The following is a 20,965-nucleotide window of genomic DNA, read 5'->3' as shown; positions in this document are numbered from 1 at the left end:
AAAGAATATCAAACGCTATCAACAGAGGTTTTCCTTTTATGGTGGAATGTGATACAGTTGTAAAAGAAGACATGACAGGAGGAGTTTGAAGCTATGCTAAATTGGCTACAGCAATTTAATTAGGAATTTTAGCATAAAATGGGTTTTATTAAGTCCATGCTTATTTTTAACAAGTTCTTTAACCTTTAAATTTGTGTAATACACAGATGTTTTACGTGTTATTTACTAAAGCATGTTTAGTGTTGAAACACAGTAGATTTACTGCCAAAAAATGCTCCCTAGCAGTTTTAAATGTCAATAAGTAACAGATATGTTTTTACTGAAGTTTATCACCACTGCTTCTGCTGCCCAAAATTTCATAAGGAGACTAGAGGTCTCCAAGAGGCTTCAGCTCATAGGAGTGAGAATTCAGATATTTTCTTTGCTTGGGTTGGTCACAGGGGCTCACATCTAGACTGCTTTGCATCTTGAGTCTCATACTTTGGAAGTTGGGGCTTTATTAGCTCAGGCAGCAGTGTGAAGCCATCATTACCCTCAGATATCCTAACTGATCCCGTTCTGAAAATCATGTAGCTGATATTCAGATGGATGAAATCAGATGATTTTCAGCTGATTTTTATGATGAATCTCTTCAATCATCATCGCTCAACAGTTACGTTCATAAAATGTAATAGCAAGATAGTAGAATTGGGTTGCATATTTTCTGTTCTACTGCCTTTGCTATGGTGTCAGCTATTTACAGCAGAAAATCAGGACATATAATAGTAGCCTGCCATCACCTTTACTGTCATGGCTAAATCCATCTATGTATTAAAAACGTGTGAATCACATACATTTCACTTTGGTAGTACGATTTTATTGGTATTGTTACTAGGCAAAATAGTTTTTTATTTCCCCTCTTCCTTTGATGATCATTGTACTCAAACACATAGTTGCAAGGCTTAGGAAGTTCTTGAGCCATGGAATATTGGAGACTGGAATATTTTGGAATGGCTAAATACCTGACTGAGTGTATCACTGTGTTCTCTCTGTTCTGAAATTCCTTCTGACACCTGGGTTTGGATGTAGTAAAAGAGACAGAGATGGTTGAGGTGGAATAAATTGGCTGTCAAGTCTTGGCACATAAATCTCTCCTTTCTTTGACTCTGAGCAAAGTGACAGCACGGTGACTGTATCCAACATTTCTTGAAAACTGGGAATCATGAAAAATAATGAAAAAAGAGGATCAATTCCAAGAAGGGACGTAGAGAATCCACGTGATAGGAAAGCATTTCACATATCACAAAATCACAGAAGGCAGGAGACTTATACATATAAAGAACGAAGAGTGCCTAAATTGTAAGATGGGACTTGACCTTCACCTCACTCTATAATCAGTCATTCTTTCAGTCAGAACAAGGATGTATGTGATCTTGTAAGAGAATTTAATGTAACTTCATTCTGCCACAGAAGATTGAGTTCTCTTTTGATAAATAATGGCAACAATTGAAACACTACTGTAGCTCAGAAAAGCCAACCAGGAAAGTAAAACATTAAACCATCCATTTCAGGATGGTTTTATGTGAAAGCATAAGATGAACAGAGACTGAGAAAAGAACTGCCACAGCTATAATGATTAAAAAAAACATGATAAAAACACCAGTATAAAAATACCACAATAAAAATCAAAACACATCTCTTGACCAGTAGTATTTCACTTTCTGCTTCAAGCAGAAAGCTAAAGACTGCACATTCTTTCCACTTATATGCACCATTAACTGCAGCTCACTCACAGAAAAAAATCACCAGTTGCTTCCTAATCCTTTCTCTCTTAATAGGCATTTCCAAATGCTTTTCTTTCTTTAGCCCCGTCTTCTGCATCAGGAAATGCAGTCATTTGCCTATAAAGTCCCTGCTTTTGCAGCATCATGGCACTTAATCACATCCCAAAATGGCTGACAGCATCTAGGTCTTGACATGCCACAGTCTTAAAGTGTTCAACCCTGGGAACAGAAACAAAGCACTCAAACTAACTTTACAGAAATCACAGGGGTGAGGAAAAGCCTGAAATAATAAAGTAGGAAACACTGAGGAAGAGTTGTAAGGATTACAGAGGACTATGGGTAAACCACTTCTTCAGTCAATTTACCTGATGTTTTGTTTGCCTATTTACAGTGAAATTGAAAAATGGTCTGAACACAGACTGCAATGTAAATGCTTCATACATTTTCCTACAAGACATTGACATGAAGTTCTTGCTTGCCCCTCTCCAGCTTTGCTGCCTTCTGACAGTGAAAATGGTCACAAATACCTTTGATTCTACTGATTTCTTTTTGTAGTAAACACAAAGATCAAATTAATGTAGAATGTACTGAGCAGAAATTATTACTGTACTACTGAGGTTGTTCCAATTATCAGGAAAAGCATGAAATTGGGTGGACTGTAATGTAAAAAGCAGTTCACTTAAATGGAACTAATTCTCAAATCTCAAACCAAAGCTGAATTATTGCATTATAATGTTTATTGTATTCAATTTTATGGATAACTTTGCCAGATATGCATTGTAAAAGCTATTGTTTGTGATAACATAACATAAATCTGTCAAATAGAATTTGGACAAGCTAAACAAGGAGGATATGTGATGTCTGTACTGAATTAGTCTATCTTATGCACATGGAGTTTTCCTGATTTTTATTTTCGTGATACTTAAATTTGATTCTAAACACATAAAGGTAGCCAAGCTCAAAACTGCATTATCTTGTCCACACTGTATTTCTAGAGAAAGCATTGGGATGCAAGCTTTAACCATTTTAATTCTCAGTTTAGATTAAAATATGTACCTTCTTGAAGAGAATGATTATACTTCTTCCTCCTTACTTTTACTCACTCCGTACCACTACAGCTCAAAATACTGTCAATTGAGAAAATCAAGGTGTGGTTTTTTTTAAGTAATTTGGTATTATTTTAGAAAACATGAAACCTTCAGCAATGCTATTCTGGTGCTGAAGAAGAGGGTACATTATCTGTAAAACAGCAGTTTCTTTAGCACATAGAGAAAGATGTATTCTATGATCAACTTAAAATTTATAAACTCAAACTGATTCAACAGATTCACTTGAAATGTTTAACATTTTGTACTCTCTTTCCTGAGCTATGACACTCACACTTCAAACTCCAGCGAATACCTGATATTCTACAAACATGGGCTCAATTACCTTATGTAACATAGTGTAATATGACAGATATTTTAAGGAAAACTAGGCCTCAGAATTGGAGGAGATTTCCTGAATTATGAAGCCCAGGAATTACATTATACAATTCCTTCATAATTTCTCAGCCTTATCAAACATTTTTGACTCATTAGACCAGAGCTGTTAGCCCTTAGAGCAGATTTACCAGATGCCCTGAAGAGTACTTATGGTGCACATAGTACCAATGGCACATGCCAGAGCAATGCAATTTATTCGTTTCAGCTCACTTATACTAGAGTCATAGACACAGCTGTGACTAGGCTTTACTGAGCATGAGATAGATATGATCTGACAAGAACAGAAATGGAGTTGAATGAATGAGAAAAAAGTAAATAATTTAGTGGTGACTCATTAAATAACTAAGGTTGTCCCTTTTTCTTCCTCATCATGCAGAAGAGCTGCCACGTAAGTCTCATACTAGGGGCTTCTGCCTGACCACAGAATCACAGAATGTTAAGGGTTGGAAGGGACCTTGAAAGATCATCTAGTCCAATCCATCTGTCAGGGTAAGACATCCTTGAGTCGGTCACACAGGAACTCACCCAAGTGGGTTTTGAATGTGTCCAGAGAAGGATACTCCACAATCCATGCAGGCAGCCTGTTCCAATGCTCCCTCAGCTTCACAGTAAAGAAGTTTTTCCCCATGTTTCTTTAGAAACTCTTAAGTTCCACCTTTCAACTGTTGCCCCTTGTCCTATCATTGGACATCATTGAGAACAACCTGGCTTCATCCTCCTGACACTCACCCTTTACATATTTATAAACATTAATGGGGTCACCCCTCAGTCTCCTCTTCTCCAAGCTAAAGAGCCCCAGCTCCCTCAGCCTTTCATCATAAAGAAGATGCTCCACACCATTAATCTTTGTGGCCCTGTGCCGAACTCTTTCCAGCAGCATCCTGTCCTTCTTGAATTGAGGGGCCCAGAACAAGACACAATATTCCAGATATGGTCTCACAAGGACAGAGTAGAGGGGGAGGAAAATCTCTCTCAACCTACAGCCTTTTTAATACATCCCAGGATGCCATTGGCCTTCTTGGCTGTAAGAGCACATTGCTGGCTCATAGCCATACTGCTGTCCACCAAGTCCCCCATATCCCTTTCCCCTACACTGCTCTCTAGCAGTTCATTTACCAACCTGTACTGGTACATGGAGTTATTCTTTACCAGATGCCAAACTCTATACTTGCCCTTGTTTATTTTCATTCAGTTTCTCCCTGTCCAACTCTTCCAGCCTGTCCAGGTCCCATTGAATGGCAGCACACCCTTCCGGTGTGTAAGTCGGTGGCCCCAGTTTAATATCATCAGCAAACTTGCTGACAGTGCCCTCTGTTCCCTCATCATGGTCATTAATGAATATATTGAACTGTACCTGTCCCAGCACTGACCCCTGAGGGACCCTACTAGATACAGGCCTCCAACTAGACCCTGCTCCCTTGATCACAACTCTTTACCTTTTTCCCTTCAATCAGTTACCAATCCACCTCACTACCTGATCATTCAGCCCACATTTTCTCAGTTTTGCTGTGAGGATGCTGTGGAAAATTATGTCAAATGCCTTACTGAAATCCAAATAAACCACATCCACTGCACTACTGCTCTCTGTCCACCTGATTACACCTTCATAAAAGGCTCTCAGGTTAGTCAAACATGACTTCTCCTTGGTAAAACCATGTTGACTGCTCCTAATAGCCCTCGTGTCCTTTAAATGCCTGGAGACAGTAACCAGGATAAGTTGCTCCATCACCTTTCCAGGGATGGAGGTGAGGCTGACCAGTCTGTAGTTACCCAGCTCCTCCCTCTTGCCCTTTTTGAAGACTTGAGTGACATTTGCTTTCCTCCAGTCCCCAGGCACCTCTCCTGTTCTCCATGAAGATGATGAAGAGTGGTTTAGCAATGACTTCCACCAGCTCCCTCAGCACCCGTGGGTGCATCCCATCGGGGCCCAAGGATTTTTTGCACATCCAGACTGCTCAACTGGTCCTTAACCCAGTCTTCATCAACCAAACTCCTTCTTTAACCTGACTTCCTCGGGAGTCTGGGGCTCCTGGGGACAGTCTCCAGCAGTATAGACAGAGGCAAAGAAGGCATTCCATAACTCTGCCTTCTCTGTATCCTCTGTCACCAGGGCACCAGCCTCATTCAACAGTGGGCCTACAGGGCCTGTAGTGTTAGTTTTATCTGCAATGTATTTGAAGAAGCCCTTCTTGTTGTCCTTGACTTCCCTTGCAAAGTACAACTCTAACAAAGCTTTAGCTTTCCTAGTTGCTTCCCTACCTCCTCTGATGACAGTCTTATATTCATCCCAAGTGGCCATCCCTTCCTTCCATGATCTATAGACTCTCTTCTACTTGAGTTTGCCCAACAGTTCCCTATTTAACCATGCAGGTCTCCTGGCTCCCCTGTTTGATTTCCTACCTAATGGGAAGCTCTAATCCTGAGCTTGGAAAAATTGATCTTTGAATACAGACAAACTATCTTGGGCCCCTTTTACCCTCTAATACCCTGTCTCATGAGATATCCCCTGACAATTGCTTGAAAAGGCCAAAGTTGGCCCTGTTAAAGTCTGGGGTTATGATCCTGCTTAGCATTCTGTTCCTACCACACAAGATCCTGAACCCCACCATCTCGTGGTTGCTGCAGCCAAGGCTACCCTCAACCTTCACAGCTTCAACTAGACCCTATTTGTTTGTGAGTACAAGATCCAGTAGTGCTCCTCTCCTAGTTGGCGCATCCATCATTTGCATCAAGAAGTTATCATCGATGCACTGAAGGAACCTCCTGGACTGTAAGTGGCTAGCCATGTAGATCTCCCAGCAAATGGCTGGGTAATTGTTTCTCTTAGGCACATATTTCATCCAGAGGAATATTTTTAAATCTTCCAGAGGCAGGAGTTACTCAAGAAAATAGAATAAGATAAAGTAATATTTTACGTATGCTTTTTGATCTTTTACGAGTTAGGTCCGTGAGCTTTATAAAGGTGAGGAATAATGCTCATGTTAGTGAGTACCCATATCCTGTACAGCATTCTTTGAAGGCAGGTAAAACATTTGTAATAAAGGAAAATAAAAATAATACAATCCTACGTCTGAGTATTTTAAAAATATTTTACTGTGCTATTTACAATGTTTCATTGCATTAACATTGAAAAACAAAACAAAACAAGATTATTTTAAAATTACTTCCTATTAGTCTTCAAGATTCTGTTCTCAAAAACCTTGTGGATGACCTCAGGAATATATTTCTATTGCACACCTCTATTGCCTAGCTTGCAGCACTTACTGAGAGGCCAGGTGTCTCCAATTTAGAAGAAAATATTATATCTCTTCAGCTGGTTCTGCATCGAAGAACTCTGTAATTGCTTGGTTCTAGGGCTTTCTGGCATCTGAGGCTGAAATGGTAACCATCTGTTAAGAATCCCTTCACTGAGAATTTTTTTTCATATTCTACAGAACAACAGGAAAAAAAAAAATCCTAAAAACCAAAAACCTCCTTAGTTATAGCTTGGTTTTGAACAAAGTTCTAAACTGTGCATCTCTCAGTGGTTCTTGTCAAGTTTCTGCACTGCATGATAATAGAGTAGAAAGAATAATTTACTTACCATTAAATATTACTACTTTATGCTAATAATAACACATGGAAAGGAGGTATTCCATGTTATTCATGTGTAACGTCCTTTTATGGAGGTTTTCAAAAACCACCTTCACATGGTCCTGAGTGATCTGATTGAGGTGAACCTGCTCTAGCAGAGGGTTGAGCTGGATGATCTTTATAGTTCCTTTCCAATAAGTCTTATGAGGAACAGCTGAGCAAAGTGTGGTTATTTAGCCTGGAGGAGGCTGAGGGGAGACAAGATTACTCTCTACAGCTACATGAAAGGAGATTCTAGTGAGGTAAAAGTCAGTCTGTTCTCTCAAGTAACAGCTGAGAGGATAAAAGGAAATGGCCTCCACTTGCACCAGGGGAGGTTTAGATTGGAGATTAGCAAGAACTTTTTCAATGATAAGTTGTTAACACTGATACAGGCTGCTTGGGGAGGTGGTGAAGTCTCCATCCCTTGAGATATTTAAAAGACACGTAGATGAGATGGAGAGGGACATGGTTTAGTGATGGTCTTGGCAGTGTTAGGTTAGTGGTTGGACTTGATGATCTTGAAGGTCTTTTCCAATCAAAATGATTCTATGATTATGTGATTCTAATAATGGTGAAGAAAATGTTACATGGCTAAAAGCAACATTATAATAGATATACATACAGGAACATTAATTCTATAATTCTGATAATAGTACATTTTGGGTTTTGATTTAGTTGGGGGATTTTATTGGTGCTTAGGGAATGGAAGGGAGAAGGTTGTATCACTCTGCTGCCTAAAACATTTCCTGTCTTAAATGACAAAGGCAAAAGATTAACTTTTCCCTTTGAAGACATCAATGACCAAAAGAACAACTTGAGTAACTTTATAGGTGGACAACAGAGGAACAGATCAGTGAGTTAACCGAAGCTTCAATGGATATCTAGAGCAAGGATTAAAGTCAGTTCTCAATTTGAAAATTCAGGTTTTTGGATTCACCACTGCAACCTCTTCAGCTTTTCTACAGGGTCTCTCTCTGTCAGTTCCATACACAACTGCCATCTATCTCCGCATATCTGGAAAAACAAGCACTCTGCCATTGTGTCCCATGTGTCAGGCTCTCGGGTTTTATTTCCAGTTCTCCAGTCTAAGATCTGTGGAAGAGACTAGAATATTGATTTGTTGAGGAAAGTGACTGCTTAGAGATCATGTTTACACAAACTCAGAGAGAGGGCAAAACGCTGGAATGAAAGCCACAATATTGTGTAGACTGAAATAGAAGAGTTCCCACTTTTAGTGATCACCTTTATGAAGTCCATATGCCTAACATAGAAAGGATCAGGAAGAATATGTAAAATGTTTCTAGACATACTAAGTATTTTCGCTCCTTCTCCCACAGCTCCCTCTTGTAAGAAGCCTTAAGAACAAGCATACTGGAGGTATGCTGGAATGACTGCATACCTTTAGCTTTTGAAGCAGGAATTGATTTCTTGTGCTCTGCCTGTAAAGTGAGCGATAGAATATGGCCTTGACTGTGAGTTGTCTTCATTGATACTGTATCCACTAACATACTATTTCAAAGACGGTTTCAAATAACATACATTTTATATACATAGGAAAGTAGGGGCTTCAGTTTTCATTTGTCTTCTATCTATGTCTGAGTCATTACTGATCCCATAGGAAGACCAACTGACCATATATTTAGGTTTTATTCCTAGGCCTAGTAATGTACTTCATAGAAGTCATTCATAACCTGACATTTTTTACAATGCCTTCCTGTTGGATCACTGTACCAACTTCTCTTTATTCTTCCTGGTGAAGATTAGCTATAAAAAGGAAATTTCTACCATGTTGGTCTCTGAGCCATGAATTTCAGCCAGAAGTACGGAAAAATGCCAAGGCAGTCTCATTCTTCTCCTACTGCAAACAAAGGGGATTCAATGTGACAGAGCACCTAAAAGCTACAATGCACCCACAGACAGCTAAGGGGACATGATGCTTACCCTTTAGTTGCCAGTAAGATAAGAATATTTTCATAAAGGCACAACAAAATGCTGAACTCTCCCACAGAATGGGGCTCATCTATCACTAGAGACAGACAATGGCCACGAATATGTGTTTTGAATCCATGTGTTTTATGACATTTGGAAAGCACATTTTACTGGAGATTGGGGAACTGCTTTATCCCAAAGTACCTCTCCTTGACAGAACTCTTCTTACCAGTAAAGTCCAGCCTACAATTCCTTCCCAGAGCCCTCTGAACAGTCTTTTCTGTCCTGCCATCACTTCAGGACTCCCAGCCCCTGACAGTCTGTGAGTCAATGCCCAACTAAAGCAGACCACTCTCAGACAGTGGTTAGTCTCAGGGCTGGACACTTACTGATACATACTGCAGGCATCCCACCTCAGGTGAAATGTCCTCTTGGGAGTGTAAACTAAGTCACATACTTCTTTATTAATTCATTAATGCTCTTTACTTACTCTCAGATCATTGTGGTAACAGAATCACTGTGATCATGGATGCTATTTTATTGCAAAATATAAAACTGGAGTTAAATTGAGTGTGACAGTGACCATAGAGAAAAATAACATTGCTAATGGAGCTCTTGCACAGCTCAGATTCCACAGACAACACTGGGATTGTAAAACAAGACGTGGTTTGATTTTATACTTAGCAACAACATCAAAACTGACAGAAACAAGGGCTGTGAGATAGAAACATACCAAAACCATGCTTGTGTCAAAGACTTTTGACTAATGAACTGAAGACAGGAGGTCTGAAGCAATATATTCAGTGCTAAGGTCAGTAGCAGCAGTGTAACTTAGCCAAATACGCTTTTCTCAGCTCCATTTTGGTTTTAGTGAGAGAGCTGTCTTGTTTCTTTGCTGTTAAATTGAAAAGACTTAACACTAAAAACACTGCTTTATGGAACAGTATTATCACAGCAAGCAAAACACTGAACATTTGACACTACATCATCATGCTCATCCCTGTCATCTCCAGAGCATGGCATGGCATTCAATGGACCCAGGTGTGTGAGGACCCATCATTAGCAAGTGGTAGAGTACAGAACACTGATGTGACTTGTAAGAAGGAATCTTCCACAGCAGTACAGCTGGCAAGAAACCAAGAAGCTATCAGAGGTGTTTGCAGTTGGGTAATAGGAGTCATGTTAGTATCCTGGTTTGAATGAAGCTTATTGCAATATGGAGATCTCTGCTACTGAAATTTAAACCAGTAATTGCAGCATGCAGGTTCCAACCAAAGACTTGATGTACTGGAAGATGGAAATGAGAGAAGTAAGAACTGAGATTTACTTTTCAGAATTCAAGAGAATATTGTAAAACTGCACCAAAATTTTCAGAGATAATAACCAGGTAGTGGATAATAATATAGAACATGGAATAAATTCTCCTTTCTTTTCAACAAAGATTTAAGTATATAAAGAAATATCCATCAGCAATCAAATTGATTGAACTTGTCAAAGTACAAATAGATAGAAAAAAATAGACAAATATCAATTAATATTGAGCTGTCAACATTATCATTTACAAAAAGATATATTCCAACTTTAATAACATTCAGTCATTCATGAACTATGTTGGCACTAGTAGTGTCAACTACTAGTTTGGGAAGAAAAATAATCTCAAAGATTCAACCTTCGAAGCATTTGTAAAATTCTGTTAGCAAAAATATTTTAGAGTGTGAAACCCAAAGGAAAAAAATAATGAGTGAAGTAAATGTAATAATCATGGCTATGCATGCATAAGCCTGCGTAGAAACTCTAATGCAGAACACTTGTACACTTCTATGGATTGTTTAGCTGACATGAAAACTTTCCCAGGGGATATTTACAACCCTTAAAAAGCATCCACACCCTTCAGAAAAATTCCCCTATGAATATAGTCAGATTCAAGAAGTAATCCTGTAAAAATAATGTGCCACACACTGATGTAACTCATCATTCATATATTCTCTTTGGGAGGAAGTGAAGGCATAATTGAAGCTGGCTGTATATCTTCATTTTTCCAGGTTTTTTCTCTGCTTGCTTGCATGTTTGCTTTTATTAAAGTTATAGAAATAATAAACTGGAAGGAGAAGAGAATGATGATCTGATGAATTCTCTTTGGATATCTAAAATGGCACTTTCTTGGTGTTTGAGCTTGTTTCCTCTCTTCTACAACTGAACAAGCTTACTGCCATCTGCAGCTGTGCCTCTTCAATGTCACGATGCCTCCAGTCCTAGACTGCCTACCTTCTGGGAAGATGGCATATTTAAGTGACCTGAGAAGTTGTTCCTGGGAGAGTCAGAGCTGAGGAACATCTTGTCTTAAATGACAGGAATGAGAGTTATCAGTGTCTAGTGACCCTTCATATCTAGCTAAAACCAGGGATGGCACTAACACAGTAGGAAGATCTTACTTAGAAATGTCTCCACCAATGACTATCCAAGTACTTCAGGAACCAGTACTATATCTGTAAATATTGATGGGTTTGTTTCTGAGCATGACTCCTCAGACACTTCATTTTCTTTATGAGTTGATGCTGTCTGATGCACCAGGCCATCAACTAGTAAACACATGTACCAAGACAGAGCATACCTCTTTAAGTGCCAAAATTAAAAGAGAGCTCCAAATACAGGCATAACATTTATCTTTGAAAGAGTCTGCTAGTGCTAAAGGCCAACTGCAGGCTTGAAACCACAGAAGACACATTCACCTTAGGGCAAATTTTGGACTAAAATTGTATTACATTGGGAGCAATTAAAAAATCAACATCTGCCAAGAAATACACAGTTATTTTCTGTTGCAAGTATAAGGAGGGAGAGATATATTAGGTACCATTTTGTAATGACAACCGCTGTACCAATATGAAAGTTTTAAAACACTCAGGAGGTCTTCCAAAAACTAAATCAAATGACCTTTGTGTCATCAGAACAAATATATGGCACACGGAGGAAAAACCAGGAGACATCAGAAACAATGTGGTTAATTATACTTAGACTGCAGTCACTGGGTGAGGTTGCATAAATATGAAGAAAAAAAGATTGCATAATATAAAATTTCAATGTTAAGGAATTATAGAGTGTTTATAATTAAAATTATAATGCACTTAAAAGGTGTAAGTTTTCACCACAGAGATGTTGCAGTTGAAGTTCAAAGCATTTAAAGAACTGTAGTATATTATAATAGGAATCCTAGTAGGCATTTCAGAGTTGTATGTTGCCACTGAAGAACTTTATTACTGAATTTTAGCAACATTGAACCAGAAAGTCTAGTTCTGTTGTGAAAAGACTATTGCTTTAATGATTTAGCTAGCTTGACCAAGCTTTTGCTTTCACCAAGTCATGGATGCAAACATTGATGGCTATGATTGTGAAGAATAATATACTACACAACCCTGGCCATATAACTTCATGAAGGGGTATTGTAATTGAAATTTGCTGATGAGTAAGTATGGTTTAAAAATATCCAGAGATACTTATTCTTTATAAGCTTTGAGAATTTCCCATTACTGCTTAGCTTTTCCTTTAGCATATTACTTTCATAGTACTATCATATTAATTCCACATATCATATCACATTAGCATATTGATCTTGCACAGAAATATTCAAATCTTCACATTACTCATAAGCATTAACATTTTGTTTTAAACTTGACTACTGTTCATTTGATTTTATAATTTTTTTTCTGTTACACTGCAGCCATCCACTTGTGAAATAGAGCTCTTCTTATACAATACTTCATACAGTGTTGGTTCACCATATTTCTCCTTGATATTATTTTTCAAGTCCTCTATATAAACTATAACTTTTCAAACAATCAGTTCCTCTCTGAATTATTTTTGGAAAACCATGCAGCATTTCAATATATTTCTTAAGATATGTATACTAAATTTGAATATCTATGAGGAATTCAGAAGCATGACATATTAAGCTGTACATCATGTACATATGTTCTTCTCAACATTTAGCTTTGTATATAAAAGGAAAAGGTTGCATTAACAGCTTCAGGAGAAAAGCTTCAGGACTTCACAGTGAACTGACTGTGCTTATTCACCATGACCAAATTAATTTAGTCTTTGCTCCTCCAAAAAGTCATGAATCCTGTAACCATGACCTATTTTTTGGTTCCTGTGAGTAAGCATTTCTCCTTCAGCCGTGGAGTTGCATAATATAGGTTGGCAGTTATCTATAATACAACCTCCCTCACTTTAGTCAGTTGCTTAATCTCTCATCTAAGCCTGGAATTGTATGTAACTAAAATCAGTGATGATTTTACATTTCTTACAAGTCATTTATGACCATTTTAAACACCCTGGGACCAAGAGACATTCTAACAAAATGCATTTTAACAAAAGCTCACTTTCTATGCCAGTAATAAATCTCAACTGACATTTAGGCACGATTTAATCCATCTAAAGTGTGTCATTTGTAACACTCTGGTTTCCTAAAGAAGAACACGGTGGTCTAACAATACAAGCATTCAGTAGAACATTCAGTATGTTATTAATAGTCTGTCTATTGACCAAAGTGATTATACAATGTTAATATTAATAGATCTACAAGTCCATGCTGACTATTGTTAATTTTACAATCACCTCCCCTCCCTAATTCTTTATTAATTGATTACCATACCCTCATTTATCAAAGTGATGATGACAGGTCTATGAATTATTCAAATTTTTTTATATCTCAGTTTTGGCTTGACATTAGCTTAGTTTGGATTTTTCTCAGTGTTCCCTGGTTTACTGAAAATAAATACGAATAAATGAGACAGCTCCCAAGACATATCTTTTAAATCTCTTGGACACAGTTTATTTGGACCAGTAATTTAAAAATACTTAAAAATTAATAATTATCTTATGATATTCTGTTAAGATTCTTGTGGAAAAGAAATCATATGTCTACCCTTATGTGAAAAAAATCCATTCTTTTATACTAAAAATAAATTAAAAATGGAACTAAAACTTTTACAATTTCAATATTCCTATTATTCAACCCAATGTTAGCATTCTGATGTTCCTTGCTTCTAATATGTTATATGACAATTTATTTGAGTTCTACTTTACTTTGCTGGGCTAATATTTAACCTTTCATTTTTCCATTTCAATATTATCCTTTATGTTTCAATCCAGGAATATATTTCACAAAAGAAGAATTATTTTCTCCAATTACTGACTCTTCATTTATAGCCATTGCTATAAAATTCAACTCAAATAATTCCATTCCAGCTCTACACCAAGTTGTTATGCTTATGAGCTCAGTAAAATTTTCTTCTGCATTTTCAGATATTAATCTTATTTTTCTGTTTCATTTTTCTTTTGAGTGATTTGATTTTTAATCAATTTCAGCTTTGAGAAATTGAAGTCCCTTATAGCATTACATATTTATTTATACAAGGTTACATGCTTTAATTCATTCACAATCTTTATAATCTAAGTATCCAACAACTTTTGACTTTGCATTTAATTCTTTACTATCTGACAAGTCATTCATTTAACAAAAGTCATTTTCACTAATTGTGAAATTTAATTATAGTCAACAAGACAGTAAAGACAGCTGCTCAGACTGAATTCCACCATAATAACGTATATTTTACCTTCAGTCTGCAGTTCTATCTTCAAGTGTAATTTGCTGATTAACAGCATTTGCCACCTAAGTGGCTATATTCTGGGGTATCTGCTGAAATAATCCTGAGCAGAAATAAAAGTAGTCATCGTGTCTTTCTCTTTCTTCTAACTGATTAGAGCTCATGATTTTTAACATTTCAGTCATGTATAGTTTTGGAATATATCTGATTAACAACACAAAACTATTTTTGCCCTTGCCCTTCTTAGTGCAATGCTTTTCTGCCTTATGCATCAATTTGTTCCCTCTGGAAAGAGAGATGCTGTTTCTGCCAAGTTATGAATGGATTCAGGCATATAATGTCTATCAAAGCTGAAACCAAGAGTGGACTCAGGCATACAAGTCTCAGGATTCAGATCGCCTGTTCTCATGCATTTAAAATGATTCAGTAAATACTTTGAGGGCCTTAAAAAAGACCATGAAGTGCATTGCACTGGAGAGCATGTCATATGGCATGTTAGGGTGGTTATCAATGCAGCCAAGTCAATTTGGAGGCCTGTGGCCAGGGGAGTTCCAAAGGGGTTGGTTCTAGGGCCAGTCTTATTTTACATCTTCATCAACAATCTGGATGCAGGGACAGAGTGTACCCTCAGCAAGCTGGCAGATGATACCAAACTGGGAGGACCGACTGATTCACCAGAAGGCTGTGCTGCCATTCAGTGGGATCTCAACTGGCTTGAGGGTTGGGCAGAGAGGAACCTCATGAGGTTCAATAAGGACAAGTGTAGAGTCCTGCATCTGGGAAGGAACAACCCCCTGTACCAGTACAGGCTGGGGATTGACCTGCTGGAAAGTAGCTCTGCAGGGAGACACCTGAGAGTGCTGACTGATAAACTAACCATGAGCCAGCAATGTGCTCTCGTGGCCAAGAAGGCCAATAAGCATCCTGGGATGCAACAAGAGGAGTGTGGCCAGCAGGTCAAGGGAGGTTCTGATTCCCCTCTACTCTGCCCTGGTGAGGCCCCATCTGAAGTCCTGTGTCCAGTTTTGGGCTCCCCAGCTCAAGAGAGACGGAGAACTTCTGGAGAGAGTCCAGCATAGGGCCACGAGGATGATCAGGGGACTGGAGCACCTTTCTTATGAGGAAAGGCTGCAGGATGTGGGCTGTTCAGCCTGAAGAAGAGCAGACTGAGAGGGGACCTCACTAGTACTTACAAGTATTCAAAAAGTGTATGTCAAGAGAATCAGGCAACACTTTTTTCTGTAGTGTCCAGTAATAGGACTAGAGGTAATGGACAAAAGACGCAACACAAAACATTCCACTTAAGTAAAAATGTCTTTACTGTGAGGGAGCACTGGCACAGGCTACCCAGGAGTTTCTGGGATCTCCTTCTCCAGAGATTTTCAAAACTCGCCTGGACACTGTCCTGTGCATCTTGATCTAGCGGACCTGCTTGAGCAGGAGGATTGGACTAGATGATCTCTAATGGTCCCTTCCAACCCCTACCATTCTGTGATTCTATGAATCTATGTCTAAGTTCTGGTGAAAGATACTTGATTTAAATCAAAATTCCTACAGGAAGATGGTTCAATAGGTATGCTTAAACTCCAAATCCCTTGGGCAGAACTGAGTTCAATGCAAAACTCACCCTCTTTGATGGCAAAGTGTGCAGAGGAGCACAAAGATATTTACTTAGGAGCAATAACATTATCATGAGAGCATATGCTTAGGAAACTGGAAAACAGAATTTTATGTTAACTGCAGCCTTAAGTGCTTTGAATTCATTTTGCCAAATAGCAAGATGACAACTGCCAGGTTAGAAAATTTCCAACTTACATTTTAAGGCTGGCATAATATCATTTAACACCAGATATACCATAATTGAGAAACCAAAGAAAGACTTAAACAAGAGGATCTTGACTCTACATTGATCCAAGATCAATGCTAATTTTGTTCCCTTGGACAGTTGAGTAAGATCAGCTGTTTATGCTGAGTTTATGCTGTTATTGGTGACAGACACCACACTTCTTTATGATTGGCTGTTAATTTCATAAATACACAAAAATTATGATAAAACTCTTTTTTAAACTCCTATAGTTATTCCCTTTGTTAATTTATACAGTGTTTTATTTTGAAGCCTCTGTCTGATTGCTTATCCCAAAGGGAAATTGGGCAGAAGTCACATACATGTGGGCCTGCTGGGTGGCACAGCTGTTGTACCATGCTGTTGCCCGCTCAACTGTAGCTCACAGCCCTGGGCCAGAACGGATTTATACAGTGGAATCTGAGACAAAGAGGCCAAATTTTTATCCCATGAAAAAGTTTATTTAAAGATGCCAGAAGTAAGCAAAGGTACATGTATGAGACAGAACAGCAATAGGCCCAGATTCCACCAAAGCCTGACCACAAACAGGACTGCGATGCACATCTCCCCCCACTCCCTGCTCCCTGTAAGACATAGAGGAATGACATAACGGGGTGTTAAAATGTCTGATGCAGCTGGGAAAGCATTCTTTCAGAGTAGTATAGACAACATTGCACAAACTCCAAAGATTCAGTCCAAAGCCTTGGAATAATTCACGCACATGTTATGTTTTCCTGGACCCCAAGTGACTCCTAAACTCAAGCACTTTAAGAGATAACAGCACAAACACTTCTGGGGCAAACAAACACTCATGTAAAGGCATACTGACAATTTCCCTTTCCCAAAATATACTTCTGGGTGGAATTTGAGATAATAATTTCTAAAAGAGAATGATGTCAAAGAAAAACATCTTTTTTCATTCAAATGAGCGTTGAAAGATTTTTTACTTCGGTATTCAAAAGCTGAGTTTGTGACACTTAAAATAGGACTGCAGCTGACCTTGGAAATTAAACCATTGATGAAAACCTGTGTTTCTAAAGGAATGGACTGCATATGATGATAGAAGGAAGAAACACAAATAAATAAGATGAACACTGATAATACTAGCCCAATCATGGTATGGTGAGGGAATGTATTTTTTAAAAAAAAGAGAGAACATTATTTGGTAATAAACCAGACTAAAATGCATCTGATAAAAAGGTTTTGAGAATATGAGAAACCCACATCACAGAGGCTATGTAAGATTTATTGCTCTGCTTTTTAAACACTGCAAATGAAAGATAAGGAGTGAGACTAATTCTATTGCCCTTTTACTTATAACTTCTAACACAATGTCTATTGTGCTGAATTTTTTGTGCCTACTAAAACGTGGGCTCACAATTTACCATCTAAAACTGTTAGCATTGAATTCAGCCAACTAAGAAATGCAAACACTGGCACATACATGGTAATTAAGTACAGATGTGATTATTTGACAAATAATCATAACAAATAATTGCCACTTCCTTGTTTAGAAACCACTAATTTAAAACATGTGTGCATCGACCTGACCTCGCTAGTGCCCCCTCTTCTAATGTGGGGAGAGAAGAGGGAGAGAAGTTCAAGCTGTTATCTTTTCTACAAGAAAACTAACCTTTTGTTCTCTGGTTCTAACTTTCTCCTTCACAGAGTTACTTTGCTCAGAGGCATGTTTCACACTGGCTTCTGTTTTGCAACACTTGTCATAAAAAGCCACTTTAGAAGAGTGGAGTGGGACGACAGAGGCACAAGACATGACGTGATACCATTTCTTCCAGATATACCAGTCAGTCTTTTACATTGTTAGAGTGCTGGACTCTTCCATATATGAAGAATACACAGATATCTTCAATCAGAAGAACCTCATCTTAGATTAAGGCAACAACTACACCCAGAACATGAGTGCCTCATCTCCGGCATTACACTAAATACTAGCAACAAACTTAATTTGAACTGGGCATACAAGATTGTCCATGACAGACTGGAGGCTACCTGTCCATATCATTGGAAAATAATTGTCTTGGGGTTATAACATAGAAAGCAAGCAGCCATAGAAACATGTAGGTACAAGGGACATACACAACAAGAAATGAAACATTTCAAAGAAAGAGAATAAGCCCCAAAGGAATTTCTCACTTTGCTCATAAAGCACTTCCAAGCTTTCAATTTGTTCATGAACTAGACATGAAGTCAGTATTGCTATTTAATATCTTCTCCTGTACTCATAAAGACATATGAAACTCACATTTTACATATTAGAAATTGAGAATTTTAATTTTCCCGTTTACATTTATAAAATCAAAGGCAATTTCACTGAAATTAATGGTATTATGTCAAGGATAAACAAGCAATGTCAGCAGTAATGATTAAAATGGTATATTCCTAAGGTTGCACATGTCATGTGGCAGTGTTTACTTTGAAGTATGTTGTTTATCTGTACTGAAAAATGTTAAACCCAGTCTTCAAACAATTTAATTTAGGTTCTTAATCAAGTGCTAGTGTGGAGTCTTTAGGAAAAAAAGGCAAGACTCTTGGTGAGTGTTTATGTAAAAAAGCACTGTTTAGATTTCAGCATCCCCTCAGAATCTGTAGTGTAATGTTTATAGAAAGCAGACAGCAAAGTTGTATAATTTGACTATAATGAACAATACCATTATAATTCCGTATTACAACTTCCTCTCTTATCACCCTTGTAAAATAATCAAGACAAAGGTGGTCTTGTATAATCACAGCATGTGGATTGCTTTCCCTTTCCCGCTTTTTCTCTTTAGGTATTTCGTATCACACAGTAGAAATACCAGTTTTGATAAATCATTAAGTTTGATATCAACATATATTGCATATATTGCATCTATATTAGCTAACATTACATTTAATCATTCAGTTGAAGAAAGGCTACTTTCTTAGTCTTCTCAGCCTTATGCTTGCTAGAAGGGATGGCCTGAGGGCATAATATAGTCCCCTAGCAAGAATTCTTGTTGGGCAAAAGTGTCCAGGAAGCACTCTCTGTTGTTCCAGTAATGAGAAAGGTTGCAGTGAGGCAATATGATGTTTTGGTTTTTTTAATTCTTGCCCTCCACCAGCAGTGGATATCCCTGAGGACACTGCCAAGATCTAGTCTTCCTGGTGATATCAGTGGTGTTTTCCACGCAGAGCCACCAGCTATGGTGGTGATGCAGGATGGGTGCAACCCACACTCCTAACCCTATGAATACTCTGGTTTTGCAGGTCTGGCTTATTTACACAGTTGAGGTTGTCCCAGCAGCTCTACCAGGAATAAACAATTGCCTTAGATCCTGGGACCAGGAGCAAGCCCACCTGCTACTTCCTAAACTCTACTCCATTCTTGTCTGTCTTTTTTTGTCAGAGGAAAAAAGACTAAAAACAATCATTTGATTCAGAGTGATTAAAACAAATCACTAGTAAAATAGCTTATTCTTCTCTACTAAGGATGCTTTCCATATCAAGAGCCCCTAACCAATATTTCTGAAAAAAAAAAAAACAAAAATACTCAAAAGACTCCCAAATAGAAAAAACAAAACAAAACAAACACAAAAACCTATATTTTTTGTACCTTGATTGGTTTCCATTTACTGTTTTTTCCTTTCTCTACAGTTCAATCAACTTTTGTGACATTGGGTCCATTTACTCCACCAAAATTAATACCACAAAGTTTGTTTCCATAACAATTTTAAGTGTTTTCAAATAGGATATAATTTGGCCTCACTTTACAGAGAATCATTTTTTTAAATTAAGTTGATGATGTTTCCTCAGAGAAATTTCCAATGGAAAAATCACAGAATCACAGAATGTTAGGGGTTGGAAGGGAACTATAAAGATCATCTAGTCCAGCTCTCCTGGTCAAGCAGGTCCACCTAGATCATCTCACACAGGAACAAATATCCAGATGGGTTTTGAAACCTCCGTAGAAGGAGACTCTACAACTACTCTGGGCAATCTGTGCCTGGGCTCCATCACCCTCACAGTAAAGAAGTTTTTCCTTAATTTTAAGTGGAATTTTTTGTGTTGCAGCTTTTGTCCATTAACTCTAGTCTTATCACTGGATACTACAGAAAAAAGTGTGTAGCCACATCCTCTTGACATACACCTTTTAAATACTTGTAACTATTAATGAGGTCCCCCTTCAGTCTGCTCCAGACTGAACAGCCCCACATCCTGCAGTCTTTTCTCATAAGAAAGATGTTCCATTCCCCTGATCATCTCGGTGGCCCTGCGCTGGACTGTCTCCAAAATTTCCCTGTCCCTCTTGAGCTGGGAAGCCCAAAACTAGACACAGGACTCCAAATGAGGCCTTACCGGGGCAGAGTAGAGGGGAAGCAGAACCTCCCTTGACCTACTGGCCGCACTCTTGATGCATTTCAGAATGCCATTGGCCTTCTTGGCCACGAGGGCACACTGCTGGCTCACAGTTACTTTATTATCAACCAGGACTCCCAGGTCTGTCTCCACAGAGTTGCTCTCCAGCAGTTCAATCACCAGTCTGTACTGGTGCCTGGGGTTGTTCCTCCCCAGGTGCAGGACTCTGCACTTGTCCTTATTGAACCTCACAAGGTTCCTCTCTGCCCAGTTCAGCACAGTCTTCTGGGGAATTAGCCAGTCCTCCCAGTTTCATGTCATCAGCAAACTAACGTACCTTTATACATTTGTGTACACTTAAAGTTAAACCTGTGATTTTCTGGATTAGTCCCT

The sequence above is a fragment of the Colius striatus genome, chromosome 4 (assembly GCF_028858725.1).
Source record: "Colius striatus isolate bColStr4 chromosome 4, bColStr4.1.hap1, whole genome shotgun sequence".
Lineage (NCBI taxonomy): Eukaryota > Metazoa > Chordata > Aves > Coliiformes > Coliidae > Colius > Colius striatus.
The sequence above is the reverse complement of the archived record's forward strand: the minus strand, read 5'-3'. Positions refer to the sequence as shown.